General features: G+C 40.4%; 1 protein-coding gene and 1 pseudogene across 4 annotated transcripts in view; one reads left to right on the forward strand and one right to left on the reverse strand.

Annotated features, from left to right (window-relative positions):
• CNNM2 (cyclin and CBS domain divalent metal cation transport mediator 2) overlaps nucleotides 1-23,529 on the reverse strand; it is a 146,332-nt gene that overhangs the window by 29,855 nt on the left and 92,948 nt on the right. The window lies entirely within an intron of this gene.
• The window catches only part of LOC133074559 (ubiquitin-ribosomal protein eS31 fusion protein-like), a 36,917-nt pseudogene continuing 31,264 nt past the window's right edge, over nucleotides 17,877-23,529 (forward strand).

A 23,529-nucleotide genomic window follows, 5' to 3' on the forward strand; every position in this document is an offset into this window, starting at 1 on the left:
TCTATGACACGGGTCCCCAACCCCCGGGCCGAGGACAGGTACCGGGCTGCATGGCAGGAGGTGAGTGGCAGGAGGTGAGTGGCAGGAGGTGAGTGGCGAGCGAACAAAACTTCATCTGCTGCTCCCCATCGCTCGCGTTACCGACTGAACCATCCCCCCCATCCCTCCATCCCCCACACCCTTCCGTGGAAAAACTGTCTTCCGCAAAACCGGTCCCTGGTGCCAAAAAGGTTGGGGACCGCTGTTCTATGGAACTAGCGATAAAAGAAAGAAATGTTCTGTAAATCAGAATTCAGAGCCCCTATCACTAAAACAAAACGGGATGGAGGATAGATTTGAATGGCCATACTTAAGATCTCCCAAGGAAACCAGTTTGCATATTAGTCATCAAGGAAGTCAATACACTTTAAATAGCATTAGAGTTAGATTTAGTCTGATTTACAAAAAGTGAACAAACTGATCAATGAGCTAATGTTTATGAACATAATTTATAATCCAGAAAATACAATGCTATGTATGTATCAATGAACTATAGTCACACAAATCCATTCATTCACTCAGTAAATATTTACTGAATGCCTACTATGTGCCAGGCTCATACCTCAGGGAACAAAACAAAGCTCTGGCTTTCAAGGAACATTCTAGCAGGGGAGACAGACACTAAGGGAAAGAGACAGTATGAAAGCATGTCAGATTGTATAAAATGTGTTGTGGAGAACAAAAAAGCAGGGGCCGAATTATTTAATTTAGGCTGGCCAGGGAAAGGGGACATTTGAGCAACGCTGAAGGTCGTTAAAGAGCCAAATGAAGTAAGTAAGGGGCTGGGGAAGATGTTTCAGGTGGAGGGAACAATGGAGCCCTGAAGAGGGGAGGCCTGGCGTGCTTGAGGAAAAGCAAGGACGCCGGTGTGGCTGGAACAGAGTGAGTAGGAGAGGAAGAATCAAAGATTGGGGGTGGGGGGAGGGCAGCAGGGGTGGTGGGCAGATCATGTCACCATCACAAAGACTTTAGCTTTTACTCGGAGATGGGAAGTCCCTGGAGGGTTCCGAGTTGAAGAGTGACTTGATCTGTATTGTTTTGAAAGGATCACTGGCTGCTGTGGTGAGAAAAGGCTTGGCAGCTGGTGGGAGAAAGATGCAGCGGGGAAGGCAGAGCTGGGAAAAAGGAAACCCAATCAAGAAGTTATTTCAGCGATCCCAGTGAGAGGAGATAGTGACCGGAACCAGATGCTAACAGTGGAGGGGATGAGAAGTACTCAGATTCCAGGTATATATTTTAGAAAGAGCCAACAGGTTTTGTTGATGGACTGAATGTAGGCGGGAAAGAAGGAGACAAGCCAAGGCTGACTCTAAGGCTTTGGGGCCTGAGCCGTGGAAAGGATAGAGTTGCCAAGGAGGACTGTGGAAGGTACATGTCTGGAAGGAAAAAATCAGTTCAGTTTTAGACAGGTTAAGTTCAAGATGCATACTAGACATCCTAGTGGAAATGTCAAACAGGCAGTTACATACCTAAGTCCAGAATTCGAGAGAGAGAGAGCCAGAGATGTGAGTTACAGATGAAGAGCGAGAACCCCCAGAGAAGAGAGGCTAGTGAAGCCAGACACTGGAGGAGATCACCGAGAGACAGGGTGTGGACAGAGAAAAGATCCCAGCACTGAGCCTGGGGCAGGCCAATGTCTCATAGGGCAGGAAGTGGAGATACAGCCAAAAACGAGATTGAGAAGGAGGGGCTGGTGGAGTGAGCAGAGAATAGAGAGAACAGTGCTTTGGAAGCCAAACTTTTTAAAAACTACTTCAAGAAGCAGAAAAGAGTCAAAAGTATCATATGTAGTCAAAAGGTTGTGAAAGATGACTTTGGTGACAAAAGATGATCAAGATAAGAAAGGTCATAGATGAAGAATCCAAAGATTATCATCTCAGTGCCATCCACTGTGATTTCCACAACAGCCCTTCCTACTTCTAACAGGGACACACACTGGCCTGCTTCTGCCAGGGAGCCTTCACTGGAGAGAAAAAGGCCTGTGTCTTTAGACAGAATCTGGTTTTCCTCCCCCAAATAACACCTCCCTCTTTTGAATACCCACTTCTGGAAATGATGCCATTAGATCTCCAATCTCCCAGGCTTAAAACTCTAAATCACCTTTGCCTCTTCTCTCCATTTCTCCCCACCCCTTTTCTTTTTTCCCTTTTTAATGAAGAGTGAATGAATGGATGGATACCTACATGCAATAACGTGTATAAAATGCACGGTTCAGGGACCTCCCTGGTGGTCCAGCGGTTAAGACTCCACGCTTCCAATGCAGGGGGTGCGGGTTTGATCCCTGGTCGGGGAGCTAAGATCCCACATGCCCCTCGGCCAAAAAACCAAAACATAAAACAGAAGCAAAATTGTAACAAATTCAATGAAGACTTTTAAAAAAATTGGTCCACATCAAAAAAAAAAAAAAAAAAAAAGGAAAGAAAATGCATAGTTCAAGGAGTAGTTACAGAACTACCACCCAGGAGGGACTAGAGGGGACTTCAGGGGTATGGGAGGCAGGGGCAGGAAGGCGCCAGGGCGCGACAGGAGAAGCAGCTAAGTCGGATAAGCAGACGTAAGCAGGTTCCGAGGGGAACACAGGCCTGCCTGTGGCCTCCCAGGTAGGACCTGTCGGCAACCCCTTCTCTGTTAATAGCAGGTCCCCATAAAATAGATGACCTGGTGGTCCAGCAGCATATTATCTCATGATGACTCAGTGGCAGTACAACCTCAGAACAGGGGAAGCAACGCTCCTACTACATTTAGCCATATGTGGAGTAGTGTGTTCAGGTCTGGGTCTTGCATTTTGTAAGAGGCAAACTGAGGCGAAAACTACCAAGATCTCGTAAGATGTATAAGCAGTGGCACATGAGGAGGAAATGAAGGCCAGAGACATTGAGCTAGATGAGAAACCTGGGCAGGGATGAGGCAGGACGGCAGCCTTCAAATCTCTGAAACGGAAGTAACCATTTGGTTCTCGTGGCTCCTCCTCTGCTGACAATGCTGCCCGTGTACTCGTACCTCGTTTATCACAAGGTTAGTTGTTTCCCTGCTTAGATCATAAACTCCTTGACCACAGGGACCTCTGTGTTATTCATCTTTGCCTTACTCTTCATCCGCAGGCCCTGCCAAGCCTAGCATAATAACCTAACACTCCTACATACACAAAGGTAATACTTACTAAACCGCAACACAATCATATCATCCTATTACTCAAAAAGTGCTCGTTTCCCATCAACAGCTGAATTTAAAGGAAAACGTCTTCGAGTCGGGTTCAAAGGCCGTCAAGAACCTGGTCCCCAACCGCCCCATCTTTCCGTCCTTTGGTCTCCATCATACTCCTCTTATGCTCTCATTGTCCCGGCCAATCAAATGACTTGATTCTGTCCAATCATAACCTCCATGGTTTTCCTCATCCCCACAGAAGAGGTAAGAAGGAACCTCTCCCTCAGGGGAAGCAATCAGCCATCACGGGAGCCCGACTCCTGCACACACAGCCCTAACACAGACCCGCCTCAGCTACACCTGGGCCCGGGGAGTGCCTGGGTCTCTACACCCACATTACTCTTAACAGTAGATAGGTCCTTACCCTATCCATCGCCCTCTCAGTTCAACAGGTGCAAAATCAAAAGAAAAAGAAACCCTGAATAACAAGCTATAGTACACAAAAGCAGCTATTTTCTCACTGATTTTTGTAATGAATACCTGGATGAATTCTTACACATGCCTTGCAGATCTTCTACTGACTCATACGGTGATAGATGTAGTATTATGACATGAGTACAATGGTAAAGTTTGCTTAAGGAGAAGCAACACGATTTCATTCAGGGAGCTATCACCTTGCTATTTCTGTCCTGTTTAAAGCTAAAAAAAAAGAACCCACAACCTTCATGTTTTTTAAGTACTTATTTTACCTCACCATCCCAGCCACAGCTAAGTGCATTTTTTCCAACTGAATTTTCCCACCATAAAATACACCAGAAAAATGTGACACAGATCTTAAAACAGTCCTGTATAAATAATCCAGGAGTATATCTATAGAAGCACTTGCTGTATATAGAAATACACTGGTTTTAAGTGATGATAACTGTTGCTATTCCAGGAGACAAAAGCCCTCTTTTATCAGAAGTTTTACTACTTCTAAAAATTCCAGTGGCCACCAGCTAAGTGGCTGACCAAGATCTCCCTAGCAGGACAGCTTCTCCGCTTCAGGTATGCGGGGTTCCTCAGCCATCGACACTCCCAGTTAGGTCATGTCTGCCAGGAGGTTTACTAGGGTGGAATATGGAATCATGGTTTCCTAAAAAAATAATCTAATTTTGGGGGGTGAGGGTAGGAGTTTTTTGATGCAGACAGTATTTCTTAATAGGGCCATTTCCTGGGTAGAACCCTGAATTTATCTACTAATTTAGATTATAACAGCTTTCAGGGAAATTCGTTGACCAAGCTCTGAAAGAAAGAAGGGCAATCATTCATGGAGGTGCTCAGCCTCTAAGGGACTTAAAAAAAACAGAAGCAAAGCCTATGCCTTCCCTGAGGGTTGACTGCAGAGACCTGGGCACAGCGCAGGGAGCCCCCAGGAGTCAGAGCACCTAGGTTGAGTTTACCAGGGCCCAGCCTCAATGCTGCTCCCTGGAGGTTACCTCTCTGATTGTCCCAGGCTTCCTTCTATTTGCTATAAATACCTGTTTCTTAACATTTAAACTAAGTTTGGTCCCACCTGCCCATTCTTAACTGTAGTTTCTTATTCTGTATCCCTAAAATAGAAATACCTGAGGGACTTCCTTGGTGGTCCAGTGGCTAAGACGCCGTGCTCCCAATGCAGGGGGCCCGGGTTCGATCCCTGGTCAGGGAACCAGATTCCGAATGCCGCAACTAAAAAAAAAAAAAAAGATCCTGCACGAAGCAACGAAGATCCCGCGTGCCGCAACTAAGACCTGGCGCAGCCAAATAAATAAATAAATATTAAAATAAAAAAAAAAAGAAATACCTGAAAGAGAAAAACATTAAGTTGAACATATCTTTTAAGACAATCAATGTTTAAAAGAATTATGTTTGTAGATATCTTTAGAATGTTACTATTATTTTTGACTGGTTGAATTTCACTTCTCCATAAATATCTCTGATGCAGTAAGATTAGAAACATACACTGAGAAAATCCAATCCACGTGGTTCTCAGATTTTGACAGCTGTATCCATGGAGATTTGGGGAAGGTGTGGCTGCCTTCAAGGACATCAGCATTTACATCTGGAAAAGTTCCTGAAATACATGAAAACTACAGATAGCTGCCTGGCACCTCAGAGGCATGCAAATATTCACTAAATGAGCGAATCCACACACTTATCTAAATCCTTCGAAAGTAGTTTTACTTTCAATCTATACAACTTTCCAGGCTAAAATAGTATTTGCCCTACAGCTAACTACCTCCTGCACATTTCTAGAGGTTTCCTCTCGACTTATGTTTTAGGTTACGTCTGGCCTTCTTTTTTGAGGTAATAAATCACATCTTTTCTCGGTCATCATTATTACAGAGTGAAGACTCCATCTTTTTACAGTATGCCCAATATTTCATCTAAGAATTTAAGCTTGTGTGTTGTGTTTAATATAAAAATGTTTTGTAAAAAATCATCTGTCACCTACAATTTTCCCATCAGGCATACTTTCATCCACTCAAATATATATTGAGTATGTAGTTTATTCGAGCATAGGGCTAAGACATATACATGTCTACCTCCTTAAGAAAACATGACTATTTTTAAAAGACAGATTAGAAAAAGATTAATCATATTATAAAAGGACTGCCTTATAAAATGGATCATTTTTAATAGAATTTTATTTTGAAATAACTGTGCATTCTTATGCCGTTGTAAGAAATAACAGAAAGGTCTCATGTGTTTTCACCCAAGATCCAACATACTTTTGGGAGCATCTTGCAAAACCAAATTGTGTGACAGCACACCTTAACCAGTATACTGACATTGATACAGTAACGTACAGAACATTTCCATCACCACAAGGACCCCTCCCGTTGCCCTTTTACAGCCACGCTCCCTTCCCTTTCCACCCCCCAGAACAAACCATGTTAATAGTTTCTCTGGTAAAGTAAGTGCTTAGTTTTCCACTGACAGTGGCTCTTAAGCTTTAGCTTTTAAGTGTAAACAAATATTTAAAAACTCACAAAATGGTGATCCGTAGGAAAACATTTTTCAGTCAACAAAAACCTGTTTTACATGCAACTTCTGAAAACTCAAGAGTGGGCTTCAGTCCTCACAAGATTAACTAACCAGGCTCCCCTGGTTGAGGCACACAGCAGGCAGTTCTACAACTGTGGATGCTCAGATGGGACTGCTTATAAAAAGCAGCAGAGACACCAGCCCTGATTTAATAAATGTCTGCACAAGCACCTCTGTGGCAGTATTTTCCAGGCAGCTCCTCTGGCTTCTCTGATTGTGATGGATTTTTGATGTGTCAACTTGGATAGGTAACAGCCCTCAGTAATTCAATTAAACATGAATCTAGGTGCTGCTGGGATGGGATTTTGCAGATGTAGTTCAAGTCCCTAATGGGTCGACTTTAAGGGTAGCTATCCTGGGTGGGACGGACTCAATCTGCTGAAGGCCTTAAAAGCAGGGTGAAGGCTTTCAGAGAGAGAGAAGAACTTCCACCTGTCGAAAGCTGCTGCAGACCACACCCGCGGGGTTTCCACCTGCTCATGATCTTCCCTCCCTCATGGCCTGCCCTACCAACTCTGTACTTTCTCTTAGACAGCCTCTGCAATTACATAAGCTTGCCCCTTTTAAGAAAATTCCTTAATGAATGTGGTATCTGTCTTCTACTGGCTCTGCTTGTTGAACCATGACTGACCTACTCAGGATCCACAGCACAAAGGGATTTAGAAGGCAGATACCAAAGGAAAACTAGGATTAGGGAATTCCCTGGCAGTCCAGTGGTTAGGACTCTACACTTTCACTGCCGAGAGCGCAGGTTCAATCTCTGGTTGGGGAACTAAGATCCCTCAAGCCACATGGCGTGGCCAAAAAGAAAAACCAGGATTAGACTAGGATTAGACTAAGTAATATTTCCCAAACCCAAGACAATGAGTGACTGATTGTCTAGGAAGACAAACTAATATTATGTACTAATATATGCACTAAATGCCAGAGAGACCTGCTGAATGAACTTCCTGGTAGAAATAGTAAGTAAACTAAATTTTCAGAACAAAAAATTAACCTAGACTAAACTGCGATTGTATTTAAAGACAAGCAGCCGAATCATTTACTTCAAACCATCTACGTGGACTATCCTATTAAAGACAGCCCTGTGGTCCTCCCACCTAACTTAGGATTCCAGGCCACAAATAATAGATGGCCTCGCATTCCCACACCACCACCAGCTGTTCATTCTCTTTTGCTTGTTCTTCAGTCTTGCTGCCAGATACGTTAGCCAGAAACCCAAAGTGAGGTAATTAATAGAAGATTCCAGTCACTATGTGACTTGCTTAATGGCCTGTCCAAATGATTTGTGAGAAAAATCTTATGAACCAACAGAATAGAAACTGAAGAGTTTTTTCCATTATTCTCCTCTCCCAGAGTATTTAAAGACTTGGATTTTCCCATCTTTTGGGGAAATATTTTCTTATAAATAGTGAGGCATGCCGGGCATCTCCACTTCATCTTTTTTCGTGGTCTGTACCACTCACTGTACACTCACTGGAATGTTTTCCTAGTAAATGATCAGCAACGGAAAACGTGGCTAAGACAAAGGATGGCTTTCAGGCTGAGATGATGGGAACCTTCCCATTTTTCCCAAGAGATAAGTAGTCCTTCTATAAAACTGAGGGGCTTATTTTAGAACCAATGAGTCTATTTCTGTCTTTCCTTTAGACTTGTAGCTTTTGTAAGGATGATAAATGAGGACTGACCATCTTAGTGAGGTAACAGCCCAAAATATTAGTAACTGCCCAACAAACCCAGTAATAGGAGATTCAAAAAAGGGAAACATACTTCCACTGCTAAGGTAAGGCCAACTATCAGTGTTTTAATTTTATGATTTGCTCTTCTGTTCCTTCCTTGGGTCTTAGTCTTTGCATCAGTAACATTTAGAACTTTGTTTTGCAGTCCAAAACTCTTAATATCAACTGAACTAATTTCTTGGATGATTTCTACAACACAAGGAGGCAAGATCGGTAATTAGACAAAGCAGACATAAAAACATGGTTCTCTTGTGATACAGTGAATAAAAATTACCTAAGTCCAGATGATGTGCCAAATAACACTACAGACGAAACCACCCCTTACAACATTTGCTTTAGGAGCAGGCATTTTAAGGAGAGAGGTGCGGTCATCACTTCTTTTAAAACCTGCTTAAAGGGAAAACTGAAGGCTGGTTTTATTAAGGAAAACTTTATCCCCTTTTCTTACTAAAGTCTCCTCTTCTCAGAAGTCCTTCCTGATGACCTCGAGTTGTAATAAGGAAATGGAATTGCTATTATAATTATACAGTTAATATAAGTTAATAATTATGCATTATCATATAGTTAATAATCACATGATATGAGGGGAAAGGGCTATCAAAATGATCAAAATATCACCGAGTCCTGGAGTTGCAGGGAAAAATGAAAAGTCATCTAGTTCAAATTCTCATCCAGTGCATTAATCCCATCTGCAAATTTTGAGCAAATAATAAACTTGAAAAAATATAAAGGGAGCAAAAATAATGAGTATTTTTCTTGCTGACCTGAGATAATAGAAGTCCTAGCATTTTACTCTTCTTTTTCCTGTCCCTAGAAACCTCAAGCACTTCATCGTCACCACAGAAGAGAAAAAATGATACATCAGATGACTTTAAAACCCAAACATTTTCTGTTTAAAATTCCTTCACAATTCCTTCTCACCACTCCCATTATCTATCTTTCCTCCCAGTATCTCTTAAAAATGTGTCAGAGACAAAAGAAAGAAGTTTTTGTATTTCTTTTTTTTAATTAATTAATTAATTAATTTGGCTGTGCCTGGTCTTAGTTGCAGCACGCGTGATCTTCAATCTTCATTGTGGCATGTGGAATCTTTACTTGCGGCATGAGGGATCTTTAGTTGCAGCATGCTAACTCTTAGTTGCAGCATATGGGATCTAGTTCCCTGACCAGGGATCAAACCCAGGCCCCCTGCATTGGGAGCACAGAGTCTTAACCACTGGACCACCAGGGAAGTCCCACGTTTTTGTATTTCTATAAGGAAAAGCATCCATCAATAGAGAAGCCTGGTTAAATAAATTCTCATAAATCCATACAATGGAATACTATGCAGCCATTAAACAGGATCAAAGTAGCTCTACCTAAATTGTTATGAAAAGTTACCCAAGACAGATTAAGGAAAAAAAAACTGGAATATTTTACATAGTATGATCCTATTTGTATAAATTGTATATGTATAGGAAAATTCTGGCAAGCAATAGTTGGTTAGCAGACATTTGATCCTATCCAAAATGTCCATAAGATACCCTTGATATTCAGTCTTGTCCAAAACCATTTGTCATGGACCAAATATGCTCAGGACGTTTTGGACAGGACCAAACGTCCTACAGGGGAAACGGTTAACAGTAGCATGTTGACTGAAATTTGTAACCATCAAAAGTTTGTGTCCTACAAACAATAATTCTGATAAAGTCTATTTTGTGTGACTGTCATCAAAAAGTAAAAAAGAATGGAGATTTATAACCACATGCACTACATTATTGTACATAATTCTAACAGGAGAGAATGTTTGACTAGGAATGAATGAGAACAGAATCCTCTGTCAACATTAGATGCCTCCTAAGCGCCACTTCAAAATTCTCTCGGTCCCATTGCTTACCCCCTTTCACCCCTTCCACTGCCACAGCAACCAGTTCCACACAGGCTCGGATTGGCTTCATGCCCGTGTGACCAGTGCAAACAGACAGCATCTCATATACAGCTCACGGCCCAGCTCATTGCATCTCTCACTTCTGCCTTGGGACTTCTCCTCAACGGAGAAGGAAATAATACCCATGGGAAAATACGTCCCCCTCTGTACTCAAGCACCGTTCTGAGAGCATCTCACAAGGCTCCTTTAAAAGTCCTAGGTAGGGGACGTCCCTGGTGGTCCAGTGGCTAAGACTCCATACTCCCAATGCAGGGGGCCAGGGTTTGATCCCTGGTCAGGGAACCAGATCCCACACGCCACAAGTAAAGATCCCGTGTGCCGCAACTAAAGATCCCGCGTGCCACAACTAAAAGATCCCGTGTGCCACAACGAAAAGATCCCGTGTGCCACAACTAAAAGATCCCGAGTGCGACAACTAAGACCCGGCGCAGCCAAATAAATAAATAAATATTTTCAAAAATAGAAGTCCTAGGTAGGAAAGAACACCTGTTGCCTATAGCCGAAGTTAACACACTATCACATCCTTGAATTTTCTTTCCTTCCTTCCCATTTCACTTCCCTTGTCCTGAACTCCTGCTCCCTGGGATCCTATTCCAAATAAATGTCCCAGCACGCAAGGCTTTGTATCAGGCCAATGTTCAGGCTAAGACGCCATAGGAAGTTTTTCTACTGACCAGTTTCTGGCTTTGTACGTTTCATCCTCTTCTGTTTCCATGATACCAATGTGTCTTAACACCTCTGGCACTGGTATCTCGATACAATGCTGGTTTTGTACCTTTGCGTCACAATACCAGGTGAGCTGGCACCGTGCAGGAGTATTTCTCGAGGTCATTCCTACACTGGGATGGCTAGCAATAACTATACATTGAAGTGACTGCAAATCCAAACTAAATGTATCCCCAGCTCAACTTCCCCACAGCTGGATTCAAAAAACACCTGGGACCATTCCAACATTAGAGACAAAAAGAGTGAAAGAGGGTAATTAAAAATGCCAAGAGAGAAATTTTGATCAACTGTAGCTAAAATATCTGGATTTTGCAAATTTTACAAAAACACATGACCATGTAAATAAACACATCTGCTAGGGCCCATGCACGTGAGAAGCATTTAAGTTTAAGGTTAATTAGCTTTATGGTAAATCTGCTTTTCACTATGTACTAATCAAGTAACTGTAACAAAAGTAGACAGAACACAAAGACTGAAAAGGATCAAACCTATATACTACCACCATCCCCAGTCTAATCTTCTCTCCTAAACTTCAGAGATAAAAATATTCCAATTGCCTACTTGATCCTCTTCACTTGTCCTATGAGCATCTCAAGTTCAACACGCCCCAAACTAAATCTATCATCTTCTTTACCAAACTTGTTCCTTCACTTCTATTCCTCTTTCTGACTAATGGTACTAGAGTATATCAAGTGTGAAACTGTGGGAGTCATCTTAGATTCCTCCTTTTTCTCTAGTTTCACCCTGCTATGGCAAACTGGTTATACACTGTGTTAAGCTGTTGAGTTGTAAATTTAAGACCACCTCCTAAATATCTATTGGATCGCTCCCATATTCTGAGACATCCCCAACACCAGCTCACCTTAGTTACAGGCCCTCAGTGTTTCTCTTCTGGGACTTCCCTGGTAGCGCAGTGGTCGAGAATCAGCCTGCCAATGCAGGGGACACGGGTTCGAGCCCTGGTCCGGAAAGATCCCACATGCCGTGGAGCAACTAAGCCCGTGAGCCACAACTACTGAGCCTGAGCTCTAGAGCCCGCGAACCACAACTAGAGCCCATGTGCCACAACTACTGAAGCCCTTGCGCCTAGAGCCCGTGCTCCGCAATGAGAAGCCCGTGCACCACAATAAAGAGCAGCCCCTGCTGACCGCAACTAGAGAAAGCCCACGCGCAGCAACGAAGACCCAACACAGCCAAAAATAAAAAATATAAATAAATTTATACAAAAAAATACATATATTTCTCTTCTGAACTGCAATAACCTTCTAACTTCTCTTTCTAACTTTAATGTAATCTCCCAAAGCCACCTCCCTGATGCCATAGTAATCTTTCTTAAAAGCAAATCTGAACATGTTATCCTACTGCTGAAAATTCTTTGATGGCTTCCCATTGCATTGGGGATAGTTTAAACGCTTCAGTATGGCCTACAAAGCTATCATGACATGATCCCTAGCTCTTTCTCTAGCCTCATCTCCTACATCGTTGGTCATTCAGTGACAGAGAACACTTTCTGCCACTCTCCTGTGCTATTTTACGGTTCCCTCTGCCAAGAACACCTTCCTACCCTTGGCTCCTTTACTCTGATTCTCCTTCAAGGACGTAATTCAACTATCAACTCATCCTTGAAGTCTTCCTAACCTCACCTATGCCAATTGGGTTTGATGTCCTGTCTTGGCGCTTCCATAGAGCCTTCATTAGCTCAGAAGGATTTATTATCCTGTATGATAATATTCTCTCTCCTATACTATATTGTGAGATTCTTGAAGGCAAGAGTTCTCTTTTATACCTAAAGCCTCAGAAGCTAGCACGGTGCCAGGTATATAATACTGTCAATAAATGCTGAATAAATAGTTCAAATTAATCATAAGAAAATGAGAAGGGGGAATGAAGATTAGGGGAAAAAAACAGTATTATCTCTGCAAGCTCTTGTCATAAGAGGAGATTGTTTTTCTTCCTGGGACACAATGCAGTAAATGAGGCCAATCAGTGACTGCCAGTTGACTGTAATTTTTAGCAACAGTTTCCCAGAAGAGTGACCAATTGTTCTTACCTAATCTAAGGCCTGGTACATAAAAGACTCTCATTTCCTATTTAATTTAATTTTACTGATTTTATTATTTCAGCTCCTATTGGCACCAAATTCTAGAAAAGTTACAATAGAGTTTGTCCCCAGATGAAGCCAGCTTGGAAAACAAGTACAAGTCAAACCCTGTGCTCCTTCCTGTTGGGCTTGAGAATATCTTCAAAGAATTTTCATTGTCTTCTTAAATACACAACATGAATTCAGCCTGGAAACCGAGACTCAAATATTGAAATATGATGGTTTGTCAAGTAAAAAAAAAAAAAAAAAGAAAGAAAGAAAGAAATGAACTTAGCTTACTAAATGAATGACTGTTCAAAAGAAGTCAACCTTCATTTGCTTACACAAAGATTCTTCAAACACCTTTTGAGGTATCTGCCCCTCAGTCAAAATGACAACATGTCTTAAGCTTTCTGGGAGTAGGTACAACAACTGCCTGATAAGAACATCACCTTGGTTCCGGACAACATTCAGAAAAACCTAGGTCATCCTTGGTCACTAATCCCTCATCTAAAAAGTCAGTTTTAGAGCTCAAATATGTGTGCTGGGACCCCAGAGAATATTGTCAGTGACTAAGGGCTTAAACTAAAATTAGACAGATCTGGGTTTGGATCCTTTGGTTCTGCTACACACTAGCTGTGTAACCAAAGACAAGTCATTTACCCTCTCTTGGCCTCTCACTTTAATCATCTGTGAAATAGAGATAAAAATCCCAAGTTTCCATGAAAATTGAATGAAAAAGTTTAGAATTTAACACAGTACCTGGCTCATAGCAAGTATGCAATAAACGATAATGATTATATTCTTGATGAACTTTCTCCTGGTTCCGGAAGCTAATAATCATCTCAAATGAAGATGTATAATACTTTTAATATCTATAGAAACAGGAACTTGGGATCACTGGGAATATTCAGCTACAAGCTGCTTGTTTTAAAATAGAGGCTATGGGCTTCTATGAAAAGGGTAATTTACATCACCTGAGCATTCAATCCTATGCAGGCTTGTTTTAAAGTTCTTCAGCATAGCAACCCCACAAATTGTTCACTCTGTTTCTCAAAACCAAAACTTCGCAGCTGGGTGGATTCAAATGGGTTATGGAGATTGTCCTCCCTCCCCTCTCACCTCTAGAAGTAGTTGCTCCCGCTTACTGGATGAGGCAGTGGGGAGGGCGGCCCATGAAGGAAGCTTGTACAGCCACTGCCTTTGTCATATTTCCTCTGTGAAGAAACAGAAGACTTCAGTTCCTGGGATTGGTTAAGCTCTAGAATAGAGAACTAAGGAACTACTTTGTATTCTCCTAGAAATCTCATCTCTCTTTGTGCATAGCGCCATTGCAGCAGAACTGTTACACATTTTTGCATCTTGATCAGGAAACTGGAATGATAATGAACACAGGTAGCCTGCCATACACCATAAATTGAAGGAAGCTGGCACAGAGCAGAGAAAGACTCAAAGACTGCGGGAACGTGAAGAGGAAAAGCCAGTGAAAGAATAAATTATATACAACCACCATGCCAACCCCGACGTTTGCAAAAATACTGTGACGATTACTATGCTTAAGATCAGAATTGACTTGAGGTCAGTATGGTCTCCTCTGGTGCTGGGCATGGATTCATTCAACAAATATTTTTATTGAGCACTCACTACATGCTAGGCACTGTACTAAGCGTGAGGGATTAAAACAAACACATACAAATAAGACTAGTCTTCACTGTCAAGGAACTAGGAGCCTAGTGCGAAAGACAAGTAAAATGATAACATGGTAGACTCTCTCAAGGGACCTCCATGTGGCAACTTGCTGGTTAACTGACACACTCATTCTCCCTGTGAAACACACCGACTGAGGCCCGCAGCACACTGAAAGCTTCTGGCTAGTAAAACTACTACTCTGCACACTGTACTCGCATAGAGTAAGCAGAATGTTTACTAAGAATTGGTTATTTTTGTTCCCAAACCTATTTATGACATCTGCACTTGATGCTGCAATTTAAATATTATAGAAACTCATGACAATAAAAAGAAATTCCTGTTTCTATGGAAACTATGATGAATCCTCTGGAAAGAATGAATCCTCTGGAAAGAATCAGTAAAAGCAAGTTGCTTTTAAAAAAAAAAAAAAAAAACCCTCAAAACAAACGTATGGATACCAAGGGGGAAAGGGGGGGACGGGATGAATTGGGAGATTGGGATTGACATACATATGCTACTATGTATAAAACAGATAACAAATGAGAACCTACTGTATAGCACAGGGAACTCTACTCGGTGCTCTGTGGTGACCTAAATGGGAAGGAAATCCAAAAAAGAGGGGATATATGTATACATATGGCTGACTCACTTTGCTGTACAGCAGAAGCTGACACAGCAGTGTAAAGCAACTATACTCCAATTAAAAAACAAACCAAAAAAACACCTCAAAAACTTATACTGAATTAGGAGTGGGCAAGAGAATCACGAAAAGTGAGGAAAAAAATCTTTAATGATTCTGCACTTTGTATTGTTTGTTCAAAAATCCTTTGTATGGTTTATTCCACTTAAAAAGAAAATTCAAATTTAGAGAATTGAGAGAAGATATAATATAGATGTTAGATGGTCTCCTTCAACCATTACAGGGAACACAAATCAGCCCACATTCAAAGAAAAAGCAATACTATTTTCCAGTGCCTGTTGAAAACTGATTCAGGCAAAGAACATAAATGGCTGCTAAAACATTAGAGGAAAGGTTGATGGAGAAAATAATTTTCATGTGGTACCAAAGTATCACTCCATGAATTACTGTGATAAGCTGTGGAAGGGGGGAAACATCTTTACAGTGGAGACAATTGATAGTTGCCACCTTAATCAAGTGATTCAACATTATTAACAGTGAACAACCAGACTGTGTGCCACCTGATGTGATGTGCTGTGAAGTACAGTTCATCCTCTATAAAGTATTCTTGCCAAAAGTGTTTAATTAAGAACTTGGATCTAATTTCCAGTGTACAGGTAATACAGGAGATCAGAGAAATTAAATGATAATAATGAGAAAACAATCATAGATACCCAAAATGTAGAATACTCTACCAAAGAACTAGCTTGGTTTCTTTAAAAAGTCAATACAATTATTAATTCTGTTTGATTTCATTATGATACCAGTTTGGTTACGTAAGAATGTCTTTTTTTTTTTTAAGAGTTCAAAGGGGTAAAATGACATGTCTTGAATTTGTTTTTAAAATAGAAGAAAAGCAAAGAAAAAAGATAAGTGAAGCAAATATGGCAAAATGTTGATAATTACTGAACCAATGAATATATTGGGGTTAATTGCCTATTTTTACTACTTCTGTATATACGTTTGAAACATAAAGAGTAGAAAACACTCAACGTCATGAAAAAACTGAGGGGGGGGATTATTCTAGCTTAAAAGAGACATAACAACCAAATGCAATGCACAAACCTTGACTGAATCCATGTTAGAAAAAAAACAATTGTAAATGACATTTGGGGAAAATAACAATTAGAAAATCCGAATATAGACTGGGTAGTAAATGATTCTGGGGAACAATAAATTTCTTAGTGATAATGGAATGAGGATGATGTAGGAGAAGTAATGCTGAACATTTCAGGGTCAACTGTCATGATGTCGGCAATTTACTTTGAAATGGTTAAAAAAAACATTAAGAACTATCAAATCTAGGAGATAGGTATATGAATATTCATTATACCAGTTTTTAACTTCTCTGTATTTTTGAACATTTTCATAATCAAAAGTTTTAAGTTTGTCAAAGGGTTGCAAATGCTTTTTTCAAAATAATATATTTAAGATATGTATATAATTTTTTAAATTCCATATTTCAGTTAACTTTGTTATTTAGTGAACCAACTAAAAGGTAAGAGGGGAGAGGATCCAGACGTGGGGTGCTGATACATACATGTATAACAACCAGCTCTCTGGGGAAAACAGCCCTGGCATGTAGCATTCGCTAGTTTCCAGGGTATGAATATCCCTACCACAACTGATTCCAAATTACTAACATGATGTCACTGAACACAGAGTTGGGAAGAGATGAGTACAATTGGTCTTTCCAGCCAGTAAGAGCCAGCTCCAACACACCACTGAATCCAGATCATAACAGAAGGATACCAGCCGTAACAGGAGAGAGGGAGAAGATGGTTTGCAGAAAACAAAGCAGCAAGGTCATCAGCCCACAAGAGGCAAGGCGGGGGAGGAGACAGAGGTGTGAACACAGAAGACAACGTATTAAATTATATACAAATATTCAGCATGATGCTTGGTATACAGTAATCACTAACTTACTAAGCACCTCCTACTATTATTATACTATTATTTTCTAACCTGATGCATAATCTAAAAGGTCATCTCATCTTTTTAAGATGTTATATGGTGGTTGCTTCTAGGGAGGAGAACTGAATGGTTGGGCAACTTGTAGTCAGGAATGGGAGGAAGCTACTTTATTGCTTTGAGCCTTTTCAATTTTGAAAAATGTGAATGTATTACTTATTCAAAATATAAATGAAATTATCTATAAATTTTAGGACATGGGTCTCTTGAAAGAGCTCTTCTCTCACCTTAAGTCCCTAGCCTGACATGTATGTAGTTATGCATTCATCCCCATCATTCCTAATGTAAGAATTTAAAAATCAACAACCACAACCAATAAGAAAAGTTCCAAATCATCATGCCCAGCTGACATGGTAGAAACTGCAGTTTAACAGGTCTATTTATATGTGGAAAAGTTAGAATCTTGGCTGCCTCAGTACCCACGATAAGATTCGCATGAAATCTTCAATCACTCAGAATGCCACATTTAACTCCAAAATACATTCATTCAACAAATATTTACTGAGCGCCTTCTATGTCTTTGGGTCTGGGAACACACATGAATAGAATTCTCTCTCCAACTCTAAGGAGTTCTAACTTGGCTTTGGAAAGTTTCCTTTACTAGGAACTTATCTAATCTTGGGCAACTATCTTTAGGCCAAAATTACTATTTATATATATGAACAGTAGAAACAATTCTTACTTAAAGGAACCAATATTTTCTCATAAATTTGCTGGAAAACACATTTTGTTACATGAATCCTGTCTTGAAACCATAAATTAGAGGTGTATTCTTCTAGGGGGAAAAGGCCATAGAAAAAGGAGCACGTAAACATGATTCTTAGACGATTAGCAGTGGTGAGTCCAACTCTCTGTAGGACTCCGTGCCTCCATGGGCAGGAGTCAAGTGAAGTAGCAGAAGTCAAGAGGGAATTGCAATCCTAGGAGTAAAATAATCCCCCTGAAGGCCTCCTCCATCAAGGTCAAGTGGGAGCCCCAGAACTCTTTGTGTTTCTGGCAAGACCACTCCTCGGTCTCCCCTTCAATACCTGCAGCCCCTCCACCAATGTCTGTCTTGAGATGGTCGACTAATTTCATCATGCCCTTTACGCCGCTCACAAGAAGCCCAGGACTCCAAGGCCATCCCTTATTTTTTGCCAGCCTCAAGTGGTTTCCTCTCACGCATGCATTCAATAGCACTCTGCTGAAGGCTCAGGAGATCTGTGGAGCTCTCTTCTTTGATATTCTCTGAATTCCAGTCTCTTTCACCTCCCTGAATTCTCAACTCCGCCTCCTCAACTCAGGGAGACTGCCAGGTTCTGTTTAGGTTGCCCCTCCTTGTACTGCAACCTCCATCCAGGTAGAGAGCTGGGGCAATCATAAGGGCTTACCTTATCTCAAGGATCATTTTCCGGCACTGCCTGCTGTCCAACGTCTGAAAACCACTATTTCAATATACTTTGTACAGCTTTCTGCTTGTTTAAGGAAGGAGGGTAAATCTGGTCCCTGTTACTCCACATGGGCACAAATGGAAGTCTCTCTTCCATTTAATGTTTATTTTCCATCCTAACTTAGTCACTTTCTTCCACGGTCACTCCCTTGACCTCATCATTCACAATTACTGCAATCCCTCATTATCTCATTCCGAACATCTACTCTCCAACCACCATCTCCTATTTTTTTTTTTTTTAGGACACTCCTGCTAGTACCCCAATTCCAACAATCCTTTGCCTTACTTTCAATCCATTGTTTCCATCACCCTTACTTGTCCTCTTTCCCCTCATAATCTAGCTCTACTTCATTCCATTGTCAATCATTTTAATTAGACCCTCAACTCCCTGGCCCCTCTCCATCTTATTTGCTTGGCTAAACAACAACCCGGGTTAAATCCAACTCATTATCTAAGAAATAGTACATATTTTATGTTTTAACTTATTTATTGTCTTCTATTCCACTAGAAGGACAGCTCTATGAAGGCAAGGATTCTCATTTTCTTCGTTTACTGCTGTATTCCCAAAGCTGAAAACGGTCCCCAATAAATGGATGATACTCAATTATTTCTTGACTGGTTTAAATAATAAAATCCAATGCTCAACATAAGTATTCAAATGAAAACACTAAAAGTGAAATGTATCATTGTTTCTAGAATATCAAACTGCTTCTTAGTGTAAGAAAGATCATTTAAAAAAGCAGATAATGTGTATATACTTCCATCCCTTTTTTTTTTTTTTTTTTTTTTTTTTTTTACAACCTCTCTTTAATGATTTTTTTGTAATGTTATATACATGGTTCTGACAAGATGTCAAACTAGAGTGGGCTCCCAACAGAATCTTGGAGATCCCAGAGACAGGTTAATAAAACTGTCACACTAACATAAAAGCTGTGAGAAAAACCTCAGGCAACAGACAGCAGCCAGGTTTCAGCTGGGAGGAGAGGCCCATGCTAGGCTCTGAGCAGGTAGCATGGAGGAGACCAGGAAGAGAGAGGTTTCTTTACCTGTGTTTCTTTCTCTATGTTGCTCATGCTTTCTTGGCCCCCATTGCTCATAGCACTCTCCTGCCCAGTTGGCTCTACCAGCAGTATTAGGGTGGTATGCTCAAGTGGGCTGGGTTGGGGAACAGTTAAATATAGGTACAAGCAACTGCAAAGCCCTAAGTGTATCTTCCTCTTCCTACCCTCCTTCCCAGCCAGAGTAAGGTGAGGACTATTGTCAGAGAAAGCTCTCAGAAGCACGAGCCAGTGCCTCTGTTTTTGCTTGGGAGTCCAGGGATCCATCAACAGATGACATGGTTAAAGAGCCAGAAAAACTGGATTCATAGAGAAGACAGATGAGCTCATCTTCGGGGCACAACTGCTATAGAGAAAAACAAAATTAAAGCACCTATATCAGCCAAAATCAAGCTAATGGATCAGTATGGAAAAGAATAAATTAGTAAATATCTTCAAAGAGGGACCATAACTGGAAACATGCAGTAAGAACAGGAAGTTTTAAAATAAGAACTGGAGTTAATGGTATGAAAAATTAAGAGCCAAGATAATAAAGAACCCAGTAGCTGGGCTGAAGAGCCAAAGATCAGGTTAAGAAACTCTCCTAGAATATATTAGGAAGGGAAAAAAAAGGATGGAAAATAAGAAACATCAAGAGGTAGAGGACAGAAGTGGAAGCATCAATATATCTATGTAATGAGGCCCAGAGGAAAGGGAGGAGGAAAAAACAGAAGGAGAAAATATTTGAACAAGAAAAAACTGAGGGTTCCCAAATTTAGAAAAAGATGTAAGACCTCGGACTGAAAAAAACCCATAAAAAGGGAAATGAAGAGGGGGGAAAATTTATAACTAGTCACAGTATAATGAAATGAAAGAACAACAAAAAGAAAAAAATTCCTAAAGTTTAGCAGAAAAGTAAATCACTTATAAAGGAAAAACAAGAATCAGGTTGACTCCAGAATTCTCAAAAGCAACACTGGTTCTAAGAAGTCAACAGAGTGATAGGTTCAAAGGTATGAGAAAAAAAAATTCAAACTTAAAAATAAGAAATACATATTCTGGAATACACTATAAAAATGGGAAGGGTAAGTAAACAACTTATCAAGTTTATTACTGTCTAAATAAGGTATAAAACCAAAAGTAAATCCATAGCAATTACAGAACTAAAATTCTTTAAAAATCAAAGCACTTTGGAGGGGGCCCGGTAGGGGGTGTGTAAGGGCTGAAGGGTATAGAGAGGAAGATGAAAACTTCTAAGATACTAGTATTTTTTGAAGTGTGTGTGGGGAATACATACATTTAAAGGTTTAAAATAGGGAAAGATTTTCAATAGGAACAAACACCAGTATATATATTATCAAATTAAGAGTTAAGGACAACTACCAAAAGAATAAATATAGAACGTATAACTTTCAAACAGAAGGACTATTAGATTTAGCCAATAGATGGTAGGAAGAGGACAGCAAAAATAAGCAAACAGAGAACATGAAATAAAATAGCTTAAAAAGTCAAAATACAGAAATATTTTATGATCGATATAAATGGGTTTAGCTCACTGACATTCACAGAATAACTTTTTAAAAGATACAGGTAATATATGCTCACTGTACAGAAAACATGATGAAGTAATTTGGAAAACAATTAGACTCTAATGAAGAAACTAAAAATCACCAATAAAATCCCACCTTTCAGACATTTTTCTCTACTGAAGTGTTTATTACATACTTTTTTTCCACAAAAAATACCTTTTTTTGCACTTAAGTCTGAAAATCTTTGCATATCAATCAACGTGGAACCTTATAACGATTTTTAGTGGGTAAATTGTAGTTCTATTTTATATCACCATAATTGTTAGATATCCAGTGTATTTCATTTCCTCTGGGTTAGACATTTCACAATTGTTTCCAATCTTTCATCTTTCATATAATGTTTGATGCTTCCTCCTGGGAAAACTACCCTTCCCTGACCTCCACAGGATTTAGAGAAGGCCCACAGAGTTTTATGTAATAAGACTGCCCCCTCCATCACTTGGCTCTCCTTCTCGACTGGATAATTCTCATCACCACATTCAAAGCACCAAATATATCCCATCTTTAAAACCGAAAAAGCTCTCCAGATTCCCTCTCTCTTTCCTGTTATCATTCCATTTCTCTACTGTTCTTTATAGCAAAACCCTTAACGGAACTGTCTCCATTCACTGTCTCTATTTCCTCATCTTTCCTTTTCTATTCCATATGTTCCAAACTAGTCGTATCCAATGAAACTACTTTTATGAAGATCTCCAATGACCTCTTATTTGGATAAATTCCAAGATCAATTCTTAGCCCTCATCTTACTCAATTTTCGATTACTCCTTTCCTGAAACAGTCTTCACTTGGCTTACACCACACTTCCCTGGTTTCTCTCCTTAATGGCCACTCCATCTCAAGCTCCCTTGCTAGTTCCTCTCATTCCCCCAACCTCTAGAAGACAGAATACTCTTGCTCTTCATTCTTGGATCTCTTCTGTTCTCTATGGACACTTACTCACTTGAGTAATTATCTCATTTAGTCTCAAAGTTTTAAATACCATTTATACATCCAACATCCCTACCTGCATCTCCATCCAGATCACTCCTTTGAATGCCAGATTTATATATCCAACTGCCTACCTGACACCTCCACCAGGCTGTCTACCAAGAATATGAAAACTTCTTTCTCTCAATCTGTTCCTCCTTTAGTGGGGGAAGGGATGTACCAACATTCACCAAAATCAGTTGCTCAAGCCAAAAACCTAGTCTTCATCCTTAACTTTTTCCTCACTTCTAATCCTCTGAAAAATATCTAGAATTTGATCTTCTCTCACCACCCACACTGACCCCCTTGGTCCCAGCCACTATCATCTCTCACCTGAACTGCAACAACAGCTTACCAACTGGTCTCTCTGCCTTACTCTCACTCTCTACGATAAATTCTTTGCAGAATACCCAGAGTAATCTTTTCAAGTTCACTAAGATTCTGTCACTCCCCTGCTCAAAAACTCCCCATTGCACTTAGAGTAAAAACCTCTCACCATGACGTGCAAGGCCTTACTGACCCCTGCGGATCTTTGTGACTTCATCCCCCACCACTCCTGGCTTACTTTTCTCTAGATGCTTCTTGCTGTTCCTTGAATATGCCAAGCATACTCCTGCCTAAGGATCTTTGCTCTCTCTGTTCCCACTTGTGGACCACTCTTCTCTCGATTTTCGTGTTTCTTAGTCCCCCACTTCATTCAGGTCTCTGCTCAAATGTCACCCCTTATGCGGCCTTCCCTCACCATCCCATCTAAAACAGCTCTCCCCTGCCCCAGTCAAAGGTCCTCTTTCTATACTATATGTAGCACTTATCAGTATCTGATATTATATTTCATATTTATTTGCTTAGTCTGCTCCCACTTATAGAATGCACGAAGGCTGGGACACTATCCTAGTGACACTGTGTCCTCCATGCCTGGAACACTGTCTGGCACATGAAGGGCACCAAATCTTTGAGTAATACTGACTGCACATACTCAGCCACACATCTTCATGTATTTGTCTATTAAGGGCTAATGATGCATCTTTTCTTACCCCTACAAAAAAATCAAGAGATTCAGATAAGAACAATGTAGAAAAAATGTGTTATTACAAAATATTTCAGATGTAAACAGTATAAAAGAAAACAAACATCCATGTACCTATTATCCAGTTTAAGGAATAAAACATTATAAATACAGTTGAGCCCCAGGAATACCCATCCACTCCACTGAGGCAGGTTAATATCAGATTTGAAGAAAAATAAAGGAGAGAAAAGTATTTTTTGATTCACCTATTTTTTTCATCTGCTTTTTAAAAAATGAAAATAAAACTATTTGACAAAGTACTCTAAGTACTTAAAAAAAGGTGGGGGGGAACAAGGCTCCATAATGCAGTGAGACTGGGGGTTTTGAACAGAGAAAACAAAAGAAAGGGGAGAAGAAATACTAGGGAAGTGGGCAAAAG

Source organism: Eubalaena glacialis, chromosome 1, assembly GCF_028564815.1.
Source record: "Eubalaena glacialis isolate mEubGla1 chromosome 1, mEubGla1.1.hap2.+ XY, whole genome shotgun sequence".
NCBI classification, from domain to species: Eukaryota; Metazoa; Chordata; class Mammalia; order Artiodactyla; family Balaenidae; genus Eubalaena; species Eubalaena glacialis.